This window comes from Malania oleifera, chromosome 9, assembly GCF_029873635.1.
Source record: "Malania oleifera isolate guangnan ecotype guangnan chromosome 9, ASM2987363v1, whole genome shotgun sequence".
Lineage (NCBI taxonomy): Eukaryota > Viridiplantae > Streptophyta > Magnoliopsida > Santalales > Ximeniaceae > Malania > Malania oleifera.
This window is the reverse complement of record NC_080425.1, coordinates 19,884,275-19,897,534: the sequence shown is the minus strand read 5'-3', so window position 1 is coordinate 19,897,534 and position 13,260 is coordinate 19,884,275.

Here is a 13,260-nt window from a genome sequence, read left to right as displayed (position 1 = left end):
GAAATTAGAGATATTTAAAAATTAAATTTTAATTTTTGATACATTCAAAATATATATATATATATATATATATATATATATATGTATATGAATGGAATTATTACAAGCAAAGATTTAAAAGATAGTATTGTATAAATCAAAAGAGTATGAAATATAATTATAAAAATTAAGATGGTCTAGATCAAGAAATAATAAATATTACTAGTATTTATGTTTCTTAAGTATGTTTAACAGAAAATCTTAAGAGACAAATTTTGGAAAGATATGAACAGCATTATAGAAGAGATACGAAGGAGAGAAAAATATTCATAGGAGTATATTTGAATAGACACGCTGGAAAGGATAATAAAAAGTTATAAGAAGATACATGAAAGATATAGATTTGGAGATACAAAAGAGTCGATCAGAGAGATATGGTCTTAGACTTCCTTATCTCATATGATTTTATTACAATGAATATTTACTTTAAGAAGAGAGAATAATATAGAGTTTATTTTGTAAGAATTGTAAAGTTATCCAAGTGAAATCATAACTATATGATACAGAGTTTTAGCATTAGATATTTGTATTTAAAAAATGAAAGAAAATGAATAATATAAATAAGTGCAAGGGAAGATGAAAACGGAAAATATATATATATATATATATATATATATATATTATAAGATTTAAAGATAAAATGATCAAAGGTGGTAATTGGACGATAGAGGATGGTGTAGATGCAAACACTCTTTGAAGTAAGATAGTTTGCACTAATAAAAAGATAGTAAAAAATATTTTAAGTGAATCAAGGGGAAGATTCTTTTGAGTAAAATAGTTTGCTCTAATAAAAAGATAGAAAAAAATATTTTAAGTGAATTAAGAAGAAGATTCTTGGATAGTAAAGAAAGTTAACGGTAAGATTGAAATGCCAAAAAAAGTTGTAAAGATAAAAATAAAATTGGTATAAAACATGAAAAAAAAAATGTCGAAACATGGGAAAACTTTGAAAGGCATAAAGAGACGAGAAAAATGCAAAAAATGGCGTTAGTGAAACTAAACATTTATTATTTAATAATTTATATGCTAGACTCAATACAAAAGAAGGGAAAAGAAACATGTAAACTTGTTAGGTTTAGGTCTAGAGAAAGAAAGAGTAAGGGCTCACATAATGTAAAATGTATAAAAAGTGAAGATCATATTGTCTTTGTTTAGGAAGAAGACATAAAAGAAAGATAACAAAGTTACTTAAATAAGTTATTTAATGAAAACCAAGTAGAAAACTTAAACTTAAAATTGACAAACGAGGAAAAATGGCAAAATATAAGATTTATTCACAAAATTAGAATTAATGAAGTTAATGTATTAAAAAACATGAAAAATTAAAAAGCTATAAGGCCTCAATTAAAGTTTAAAAATGCCTAGGTGGTAACAGAATTATATAGTTAACTAATTTATTTAACATAATTATAAAATTGAGAAAATGTCACATGAATAGAGGAAAAAAAAAAAACTTAAATGCTTATATATAAAAAAATAAAGGAGATATTCAAACTTGTAATAATTATCGTGGAATTAAACTTATGAGTGAAACAAAAGAACTATGGGAAAACAAAGGTCTCAGAAAATCAATTTGATTTTATGTTTAGGAGATCTACTACATAAGATCTTTAAGAAGACTAATGGAAAATTTAAAGAAAAATAAAAGGAACTTGCATACAGCATTTATTGACTTGGAGAAAGCATATGATGAGATGTTTAGGAAGTTATATGACAGATTTTAGAAAAATGATGTATATAGTTGATATACTAATATTAAGGATATGTATGATCCATGGAATGATGACTAGCATTAGGATTACAGGTGGAGAGATTAGGAAATTTCCAATCACAATTTAACTCTATTGGTGGATAAACTTATTAAGAGTATCCAAAAGAAGGCTCCATGTTGTATATTATTTGCAGATGATATTGTCTTGATTGATAAAATTAAGGGTGGAATAGAATTTAAGTTACAATTATGAAGAAAAACTTTAAAATTTAGAGGCTTTAGAGATCATGTGGAACAACTTATAGAAAAGTAAACTTTTTTTCGAAAAAAAGAAAGTACTTATTTAAAAGTATTATGAGATTACTTAGAAAGCTATATATTTTTTTAGAAAAATAATTACTTTCTTAAGAAAAAACGTATTTTGGTAAAGTAATTTTTTAAATAAGTACTTATTTAAGTGTAAATCAAACACTATTTACTGACATGAGTACTTTAAAAAAGCACTTATCTAAAAAAGTACTTATTTTTAAGATGTTCTAAATGGAAGCTTATAATAAGTAGAAATAAGTCAAAATATATTAAATGTAGTTTCATTCATATAGAAGGAATATGGGAGAAAATGTTAAACTCAATGGAACTAGTAAATTTCAATACCTTAGATTTATTATGCAAAGAAATTGAAAAAGATGCAAAGTATAGAGTCAAAGCAAGATGAGTATAATGGAGAAGTGTCCGAGTATGTTGTGTGATCATAGAATACTCTTAAAATTAAAATAGAAGTTATATAAGATGGTTGTATATGGATCAAAATATGGGGCGACTAAGAAACAACATATCTAAAAACTAAAACAAGAAACAGCATATCCAAAAACTAAAAGTTACTAATATGAGAATACTAAAATGGATGAGTGATATAACATTAAACGATAAAATCAAGGAACGTATATATTCATGATAAGTTATGCATAACTCCTGTAAAAGATAAGATAAAAGAGAAATGCCCCCGGGCATAAGCTCAGGTGGTAAGGGCAGGCGACAGACGACCTTGGACAAAGGTGAAGTCTGGAGTTCGAACCCTGCCGCTTGCAATGCACATTTGCTATTTACCTCTTACATGTTGGTCGATGGCACGACTGGTGTAGGTGTGGGATTAGTCTGATGCGCTAGCACAGGACACCTAGTGATATCCAAAAAAAAAAAAAAAAGATAAGAGGGAAATGGATGATTCAGATGGTTTGGACACCTACAACATAACTCAAATTAGGGGTGGCAAAATGGGTTCGCGGGCCGGGTTGTAAATGGGTCGGGTCATAAATGGGTTAGGTTATAAACGAGTCACAATCATGTGAACCCTAACCCGCCCGTTTAATAAACGAGCGGGTCACAAGTTACCCGTTTAAAAAATAATTTAATTATTTTTTAAAAATACTCCTTAGTATATTTATTAAATCTTTTAAACAAGACATAAAATGTAAAAAAAATGCAAAGGACTGACTACTTAGAGAGAGAGAGAGAGAGAGAGAGAGAGAGAGAGAGAGAGAGAGGGAGATTTGAGATCTTAGGGTGAGAGGGAGGTGGAGATTGAGGGTGAGGCAAGAGGGACTAAGCGAGTGAGGGAGACGAGAGTGAGAGGGAGTAAGGGAGACAAAAGTGAGAAGGAGGGGGACTGAGGGAGATGAGATGATGAGAGTGAGGATGAAAGTGAGAGCACTGAGAGGGAGTGAGAGGGAGATGGAATAAGGCGAAGGAATGTGGCAGGAGGATCTACGGTGATGGTGTGCAGACTGCGGCGATAGCGTGCTGGTGGGTAGAGCTCGGCCGAGCCGTCTATTCTTTGGATTGTCTTATCGTGAGGGAGCTTGATCCGTAAGGGTACGAGGGAGCTTGATCCGACCATGGAGCAGCTAGAGTTGTGGAGACGACTCAGATGAGGACTCGAGCCTAAGGAGTGGCCGTTTGGGTTGCAGATTCCTAGCAGCGTACTAGCAAGACTATAGGAGGCAAAGTAGCCAGAGAAGAGTCGCAGCCCGCAAGGAATCAGGGAAAATGGATTAGGGTTTTTATGTGTGGGTGTGGGGTGGGTTTTAATGTATATATAAGATCCAAATAATGGGTCACTCGGTGAGTGACTTGACCCAAACTTGATTTAACCTGTTTTAAACAGAAGGGTCACGGGTGACCCGACGGGTCATGACCCGTTTTGCCAGCCCTATGTCAAATAGTGCATCAGCGAGAAAGAATAAGCTAGTTACTAAGAGGGGTAGTAAAAGACGTATAAGTAGACCTAAAATAACTTGAAATGAGATAAATAGTAAGGATTTAATAGTTCTGAATTTGTTGAAAAAAATTGTCCATGATTGCATATGCTAGTGGAAAAGAATCATCCAACTAATTATTCACATAGTGGGACTTAAAGCTTGGTTTACTATTGCTCTTGTTAATATTTTTTTAAAAATAAATTAATGATATATTATCATAATTATGTTTATAAGTTAAAGTATGAATATTTAAAGTTATTTACAATTATCTATTGTGTTTAAAGTTTAAAATAAAACATAAACATAAGATATATCATCACATAAATAGAACGAGAAGAACAACAACAATAAGCCTTAAGTCTTATTAGGTGGGGTTGACTACATGATTCATTTTCTGTCGATTCATCTGATTAAGAGTGTTTTCCTCTATTAGATTAAGTTCTACTAAATCCTTCCTCACTACCTCATTCCAAGTTTTAGGCCTACCCCTACCCTTTTTTATGTAAAAAATAATAACTAATTCACTTATCCTCAAAGATGTTCTACTAACCTTACATTTCAAATGTCCAAACCATCTCAACCACCCCTCTTTTATCTTGTTTTTAATTGGTATTATGCCTAAATTATTGTGTATATGCTCGTTTCTTACTTCTTTTTTTAATGTTATATCACTCATCCACCTAAACATTCATATTTTAGCAATTTTTACTTTGTATACATATTGTTTCTTAGTTGTCTAACATTTTGAACCATAAAGCATAGCTAGCCTTATAGTCATCTTATAAAAAAAAAAAAATTTAAAAAAAATTAAAGGTATTGTATGATCACACAACACATGTAGAGACCCGGAAAAATGATAATAATAAAATAATACAAAAAAAGGGGAGATCAGTTTGGTGCAGGACCAAACCGTCAATGATTTGGTGAGCTTTGAGAAAACCGTCGACGATTTTGTGTTACTAAGGCCTAGTAAGGATAAAACGGTAAAAATTGGTTTGGTTAAAAACCAAACTGTCGATAGTTTCAGGAAAATCGTCGACAGTTTTGTCTGGGTAGTAGCTTATAAATAGGTTTCAGTTCGTTTTATTTGAAGGAAATTTTAACTCTCTCTCACTCTCTCTCTCTCTAAGTTGCGTATCACTCTCTCTCCTCCATTTCTCACCCAAATTTAGCCTAAATCGACAATCAAACGTCATTATGGGATCCTAGCTTTGATCCTCCTCATTTTAATCAGAGCAGATTCGTGGCTTGGGGACCCTAGGCACCACTCCAAAATTAAGGTAAGAAAAATGAATTATGTCTGTCGTTTTAGAATTTAACCGGTTAACAAGAGTGTGTGAGCCTAGGGATGTTAGGATAGTAATTATTCCTAGATTTATCTGATTAAATTAAAATATATGATTACAAGATTTCGTGCTCTGAACTCCGCAAGCGTCGGTTTAGGATCCTTAGAGGCACATTCTCTATAAATAGGTAAGAGGAATAAATTATGTCAGACATTTTGAAAATTAACTGATTAATTTTATAGCATAAGAATATGAAAATATATTATATGATTTTCTAACTTATTAGGCATATGAAAATAGTGGTTTTGGATTACCATGTATTTTTCTAGGCAATTATTAATTATGTAATATTACTTAAAATTTGTGTAGCATGAGAAATGGTTTTGTTGCTATACTATAAACATGTGGGAATATTTTATAATAAAATGTGATTTATACTAGTTTATAGGAAATATTGAAAGTACGACAGATATTGTGAAATGATGAAATATGATTTTATATTAGAATATGTGGTGACGATTTTATACCGAAATACAGACATCATATCTTTTTTACTAAGATATGTGATGACGGTATTATACCAAGAAATGAAATGACAAAAATGACAATTTTTATACTAAGATGTGGAAATGAGAACCTTGAGGACCAGTGATGTACATGAGAACACAGTACCATTGCGAGTGAATGAGTTAGTACAATCACACTACTTGGGTAGAGTGGTAGTATTAGAAGTCGATTGGACATGCGGAGAGATGTTGACCGCCCTTGAGTCCAGACCAGGTTGTAGTAGGCCAATCATACTACAGATGCGTACAGTTTGACTTAGCCTGGTAGGCCAGCCATGGTTAAGTCTCACCTCTGGACCGCATAACCCGGTCATGTGGGGTTATTACATAACGGTGATATAAGAATGTCCACTCAAGTTGGTTTCTCATTACAAACATGATGATTCTACATTAACAGACATGTTGTGTTTCGTACACAGAGAAACTTATTAAGCATGAGCATTTTTTAGAAAAATATATGATTGCAAATGTATATACATACATACACACACACACACACACAGATATATATATATATATATATATATATATATATATATATATGGTTATGTGTACAGTTTTCATGATTTCTCAGTTAAATTAATTATTAAATGAATGTGTTATGATACATTAAAAATCATGTGGCCACGCACTGACAATAATCTATTCCTTCTTATTAAGAGGTGTCTCATCCCAAGAATTTTAAACATTTCAGGAAATTCCAGAAATCAAGCCTAGGGAGCTCCAAGGCGGGATTTAGGAGGTGTTATTTAAAGTAAGTACCGGTGAGATACAGTTATGTATATAGGAAGATATGTTCTTTCTAGGGGATATGTAAAAAAATGTTTTTGGGGAGTTATTTATGTAATTATGATGGTATTAAAACTCTACTATTGTGTTTGGGATTACATGTATTTCTATGTTTCTGCTGCTTAATTTTTTCCTGAGAGATGGACAGGTCACCCTGGTACGCCACTCTGGGTCCAAGTTAACTTTGTTGATATTATTATGGTATCATAGTATTTTTATAGTAGAATTTACAGGGTTGTTACACTTGTGGTATTAGAGCCTAGGTTACTAGGTTCTGCAGACTTCAATAAATACTGCTGCTAAAACTGGGGTATGAATATCTTCGGGTTATTATTTTACTAAATATAGATATATACCTAAATACAGGAAAAATGGAGATAATCAACCCTACCGTCTTTGGTTGGTTTTAAAACAAGCCTATGGTTTAAAATAACAATTTCCCAACTGGTGAAAACATTCAGAAAGTCCAATACTATACTTTAAAAATATCATATTTAAATTTACACAGTTGGTTTTGGAAATAAAGTTGGTTAACTAAACCCTAGGCCTAGGAACCCTAGAAAAGCCATAAGTGTAAGAACTTGACTCGAGATAAGTGTATTAAATAAATGAGGAAAAGGGAAGGAAAGTCTAAAAGGCAAAAGTCTGCAGGGCTCGTCGACGACGCATCTTTGCTCGTCGATGAAGCCTTTTGTTTAGCTCGGCAACAAGATTCAGTAGCTCGTCGAGGAGGAGATTCCGAGAGATTTTGGGAAATCCTGAAATCTCAGGCTCGTCGACAAGGCCACCTTGGCGTCGACGATCTTCCTTCTGCGGCCCATCGACAAGGACGTCGTCTCGTCGACGATTCTGGCTAGGTCAACTTGTTTATAAATATCTTTAGATTTACTTAATGGTTAAGAAACCAAAAACCTCTCTCTCTCTCTCTCTCTCTCTCTCTCTCTAAGATTTCAGACCGTCAATTGTCGGAATCTACGATCCAACGTTACCATATGGATCAGGAGGGGAATCTCTACGTTTATAGCGCATCGAAAATTCATTTCGAGGATTTTTGGGTTTTGATCCAAAATCGAGGTAAGGGTTCGATTTCAGTTTCGTTTTGGTATATATGTAGTAGTAAAAATTATAGTGAAGTATAGTTCTTGGATGTGTAGGTTTTGGGAACTCGATTCGTAGTTTTGGAGCCGTAGAGTTCATATTTTGGTATTCGAAAAAAGGTAAGGGGATTCTGTTTATATCAGTTATTTTTGAAATCAGGATCGGTAAACCTGTAATTTATGATCGTATGTATGTTTTGGCTACTTATTTAGAAAAATCTATCAGGTGAAATTCCAGAATTTTCGAGTTATAGTTTTTGGGAAAAGTAGGGTTTCGGGTATCATCTTTATTTTTGTTGGGAAATCGTATGTTGTATAAAAATGTAGTATTGAGATGACCATACCTATATTTGTATGAAATTGTATCGCTCGAACTAGAAACGATATGATTTGTGTATGCTTAAATAAGTGTGGAATGAATTGTTGTATGCAAAATGTTCCAGGTTTTGTAAAACAGCTAGGGGCGGCTAATTATCATACGCTGATGAGTATAGGAACATGAGTTCCAAAATTGTTCCAGGTTTTGTAAAGCAGCTACAGGTAGCTAATTACCGTACGCTGCTGCTATGTCTCGGCTAATTACCGTGGGTGAGAGTGTCCGGCTCTATATCCGATGGTGTGAAATATCAAAGGTTTGTTTCGGCTGGTCACCGATGGGTGTGCATGAACACTGTACTAGAAACGGTATCGCTATGAGGCTTCGGTTATTGCAGGGTATCGTGTGCTTGAGTGTGACGACACTGACCGTATATTTGGTATCGTATGTACTGGAACCGAATTGTGAAAATACTAGAACTGTATCATGTTATGTTTTATGCTGAAATAACACTTGTATGACACAAATTGATATAACCTACTTTCTTCCTTACTGAGAGGTGTCTTACCCCGAATATACAAATGTTTTTCAGGTCCTTCGGGTAGCTAAAACTAGCATCCTAGCGTCCGAAAGCATGGGTGTCAGTTAGCTACGTTTAGTACTTGTGTAAGTACAGGTTTTGTAATCGGGTTGTTAGTATTGGGTTTTGGAGACACTCGGAGTATGTACTATATTTTGGGAACATATATTCCTATTATGTATAGACTCTGGTATGGTATGATGTATGTATAGAAAGAACATTTCCACTACATATTTGATGTGTATGGACATGTATGTAATTGTGTATAGGGTTTACATGTATCCCACGGGGTCAGACCCTCATTCAGTATAGTATCATGTATGTTTTAAATGATACAAAGACAGGTTAGATTACTATATTCACACCTAGGATCCATCCACGGGTTTGGGGCGTGACAACTTGGTATCAGAACAAAACCAGGTTATTAGACCTTGTAGACTTGGTTAGGTGTAACTTTGTGTACATACTAGAGTATAGGATGTAGGAAATTAGTAGAGTAGGTCAAAGGTTGTTTTTTTGCTAGACGAGGACTCATTGGTGATGCTCTGTGTTTTTCCTGGAATGATGATTTTAGTAAAATCATGGTAAACCATTAATGGCTTCGTGTCGGTGCGATAGGACAGACCTGGACCCGTGAGAATAGTAGTTAACATGATTACCTTTCAATGATTGTGTTAATTGTGCATGATATAGGAAGTCTAACCGATTCCTATCCTATTTTCAGAATGGAGGCCAAGGATAACAACTTGGAAAGTAATTACGAGGGAACTGCGAGTGATGAGTCTCCTTCTGTGCCTCGGGGTTTGACGAGGCAGGTTATGTGGGAGATCGAGCAAAGTGTTAGGAGACGTGACCACTCTCCTAGTGCTATGGGTTGTACTATAGAGAGGTTCACCCGCATGCACCCTCTGATGTTTATGGATGGACCCAATCCGATAGTGACAGAGAATTAGGTGCAGAAGACCGAGAAGATATTGGAAGTTCTACACTGCACTGACCAGTAGAAAGTTCTTTATTCTACCTTTCAGTTGGCAGGAGAAGCGGAAAGATGGTGGACGACTATAAGTCTTCTTGAGAAGCAGAGAGCTAGTCCATCTAGTATGACTTGGAGCCACCTTAAGGAGGTATTTTTTAAGAGATATTTCCCGGCTTTCGCTCATGACGCGAAGGCTGATGAGTTCTCAGAGATATGCTGCCAGATATATTGAGCTATCTCGTTTCGCTCTGTATTTGATCTCGAACGAGTATAAGAAGACTCGGAGGTTCGAGAAGGGTATGAGGAAGGACATCCACAGGCTTGTAGGTATGCTGCAGATTTGAGAGTTTTCAGTTATGGTGGATAAAGCCACCATAGTCAAGGCTAACCTAAAGGGGGATGAGGTGGTACAGGAATAGAAGAAGAGGCCAGTATCATCTGATTCTCAGATTGGTCCTCGATAGGTACAGTGGAAGAAGAAGAAGAAGAATTATAGTTCGGGTTATCGCCAGAATACCGAATGGCAGAGTTCTCAGGGGGGTTTATCCTCCACACCATATGCCAAGTGTCGTAAATGGCATGATAGTGAATGTCAGCTGTTCTGGGGTAACTGCTACAACTTTGGCAAACTGGGCCACATATCCCAAAACTGTCAAGCACTGAGGAGCGATATGCCTGCACAGAGCCAAAATCGTCGGAGTAATCAAATGCCTTGGGAAAACTATTCGGGCAAACATGGCTCTGGCGAAAGTGCACTCTCTTACTCCAACAGATGTGGAACACGCTGGGAATGTGGTGACAAGTACCATGTTATTGCTTTTAAATAGAGCTGTTGTTTTATTTGATTTGGGAGCAACCTATTCGTTTATATCTGCTAGTTTTGTGAAATGGTATGGGGTTAAAACCCAAGTGATGGATGAGTGGTTGTCTATAGCCACACCAACTGGGAGTATAACGATTTGTAGTAAGATGTTAAGAAACTGCCCAATGGTTATTCAGGGAAGATTGCTACCGGAGAACCTAGTAGTGTACGACATGTGTGGATTTAATGTCCTACTGGGGATGGATTGGTTATTCTATAGCTATGTAGTGATTGATTGTTGTAGGAAGGTAGTAGTGTTCAGACCTCTTGGGGAGCAGGAGTATGAGTTCATGGAATTATGTGTGCATTCGACGCCACAGATTCTATCAGCTATACAGGCGAGAAGGTTACTTATGGACGACTGTCAGGGGTACCTAGCTTGCGTGAAGGAACCACCTCGTGATGATTTGAAACTTGAAGATATCCGAGTGGTTAACGAATTTTCAGATGTATTTTCGGAAGACTTACCCGATTTACCTCTTGATCGTGAGTTGGAGTTCACTATTGAATTGCTACTAGGCAAGGCACCAATTTCTAAAACTCTATACCAAATGGCTCCAATTGAACTTAGAGAGTTGAAGGAGCAGTCGCAGGAACTACTGGACAAGGGCTTTATCATACCTAATGTTTCGCCTTGGGGAGCTTCAGTATTGTTTTTGAAGAAGAAGGATGGGTCGATGTGAATGTGCATTGATTACCGTGAGATCAACAAGGTAACAGTGAAGAACCGATACTTGTTGCCTCGTATAGACGATCTGTTTGACTAGTTGTAGGAAACGCAGTTCTTTTCAAAGATCGATCTACGATCAGGGTATCATCAAGTAAAAGTTAGGACGGAGGATGTTACGAAAACTGCTTTCTGAACCAGATATGATCACTACAAGTTTCTAGTCATACCTTTCAAGTTGACTAACGCTCTAGCTTTATTTATAGACCTAATGAATAGGGTTTTCCATGAATACCTAGATCGCTTTGTAGTGATGTTTATCGACGATATTCTGGTATACTCTAGGAGTTTAGAAGAGCATGGAAACCATCTGAGGTTGGTACTTTAGGTACTACGGGAGAAGAAGTTGTATGCTAAGTTGAAGAAATGTGAGTTCTGGCTGAATCGGGTAGCGTTTCTAGGCCATGTCGTGTTGAAGGGTGGTATCTCAGTTGATCCTGGTAAGATAGAAGTAGTGGTTGATTTGGTGAAACCGAAGAGTGTACAGGATGTTCAAAGTTTCTTAGGACTAGCTGGGTATTACCAGTAGTTCGTGGAGAGATTCTCTAAGTTATCTGGCCCTCTGACATGGTTGACAAGGAAGGGTGTGAGATTTGATTGGAATGACGAGTGCGAGTAGAGCTTCTAGGAGTTGAAAGACCGGTTGGTCACTGCTCCGGTTTTAACCATCCCATCTAGGAACGGTGGTTTTGTGATTTACAGCGATGCATCGCTGAAGGGGTTGGGATGTGTGCTAATGCAACAAGGGAAGGTAATTGCTTATGCTTCTTGGTAACTCAAGAATTACGAGAAGAATTACCTTATGCATGATCTAAAGTTGGCAGCGGTAGTATATGCGTTGAAGATCTGGCAACACTACTTGTATGATGAATAGTGTGAGATCTTCACAGATCACAAGAGCCTTAGATACTTTTTCACACAGAAGGAGTTGAACATAAGGTAGAGAAGGTGGTTAGAACTGATAAAGGACTACGATTGCACGATTAGCTATCATCCGGGGAAAGCTAATGTGGTAGTTGATGTGTTGAGTCGAAAGTTAAAGCACGTGTAAGTATCAGTAGTAGTAGGTCAGCATCATATTAGACAGGATCTAGAGAGTCTTGGCGTGGTGTTAGTGGAAGGTAATCATTAGGCTTTCATTGCTAGCTTGGTGATCTAGCTGACATTATTTGAGAGGATTAAAGTCGCGCAAGCTAATGATGCAAAGTTCATCGAGGTTGTAGAGAAAGTGCAACAAGGGTTGGCTGCAGATTTTAATATCTCTGAGGGAGGTGTGCTAAGATTTGGGATGATACTGTGTGTTCTAAATGATGAGGGGATAAGGAGGACGATCCTGGAGGAGGCGCATCGTTCTTTGTATACAGTGTATCCGGGTAGTACGAAGATATATCGGAATTTACGCAAGTCATCCTGGTGAAGTGGCATGAAAAGGGAGATTGCTCAGTTTTTGGAGCAATGTCTGACGTGTCAACAGGTAAAGACTAAACATTAGTGGCCGGCAGGGCCATTGCAGCCATTGAGTATTCCGGAGTGGAAATGGGAGCACATCTCCATGGATTTTGTCATCGGGTTACCACCAGCGCTACACGGGCAGAATGTCATCTTAGTAATTATGGACAAGTTAACTAAATCTGCTCACTTTGTACCGATGAAGGTTAGCTACTCTTTCAGTAGGTTAGCAGATTTTTAGGTGCAGGAGATAGTCAGAATGCACGAGGTACCAATGTCCATTGTTTTAGATCGAGACCCGAGATTCACTTATCAATTTTGGAAGAGCTTATAGGAAGCACTAAGGATGAAGCTTACTTTCAATACAACGTTCCACCCCCAGACTGATGGATAGTCAGAGAGGACGATACAGATCTTGGAGGATATGTTACGGGCTTATGTATTAGACTTCGGTGGTAGTTGGATTCATTTTCTACCATTGGTGGAGTTTTCCTATAACAACAGCTTCTAGGCTAGTATCGGAATGGCACCATTCGAGGTATTGTATTGTCGGAGGTTTTGGTCTCCTATGTATTGGGATGAGGTTGGTGAACGGTAGATATTG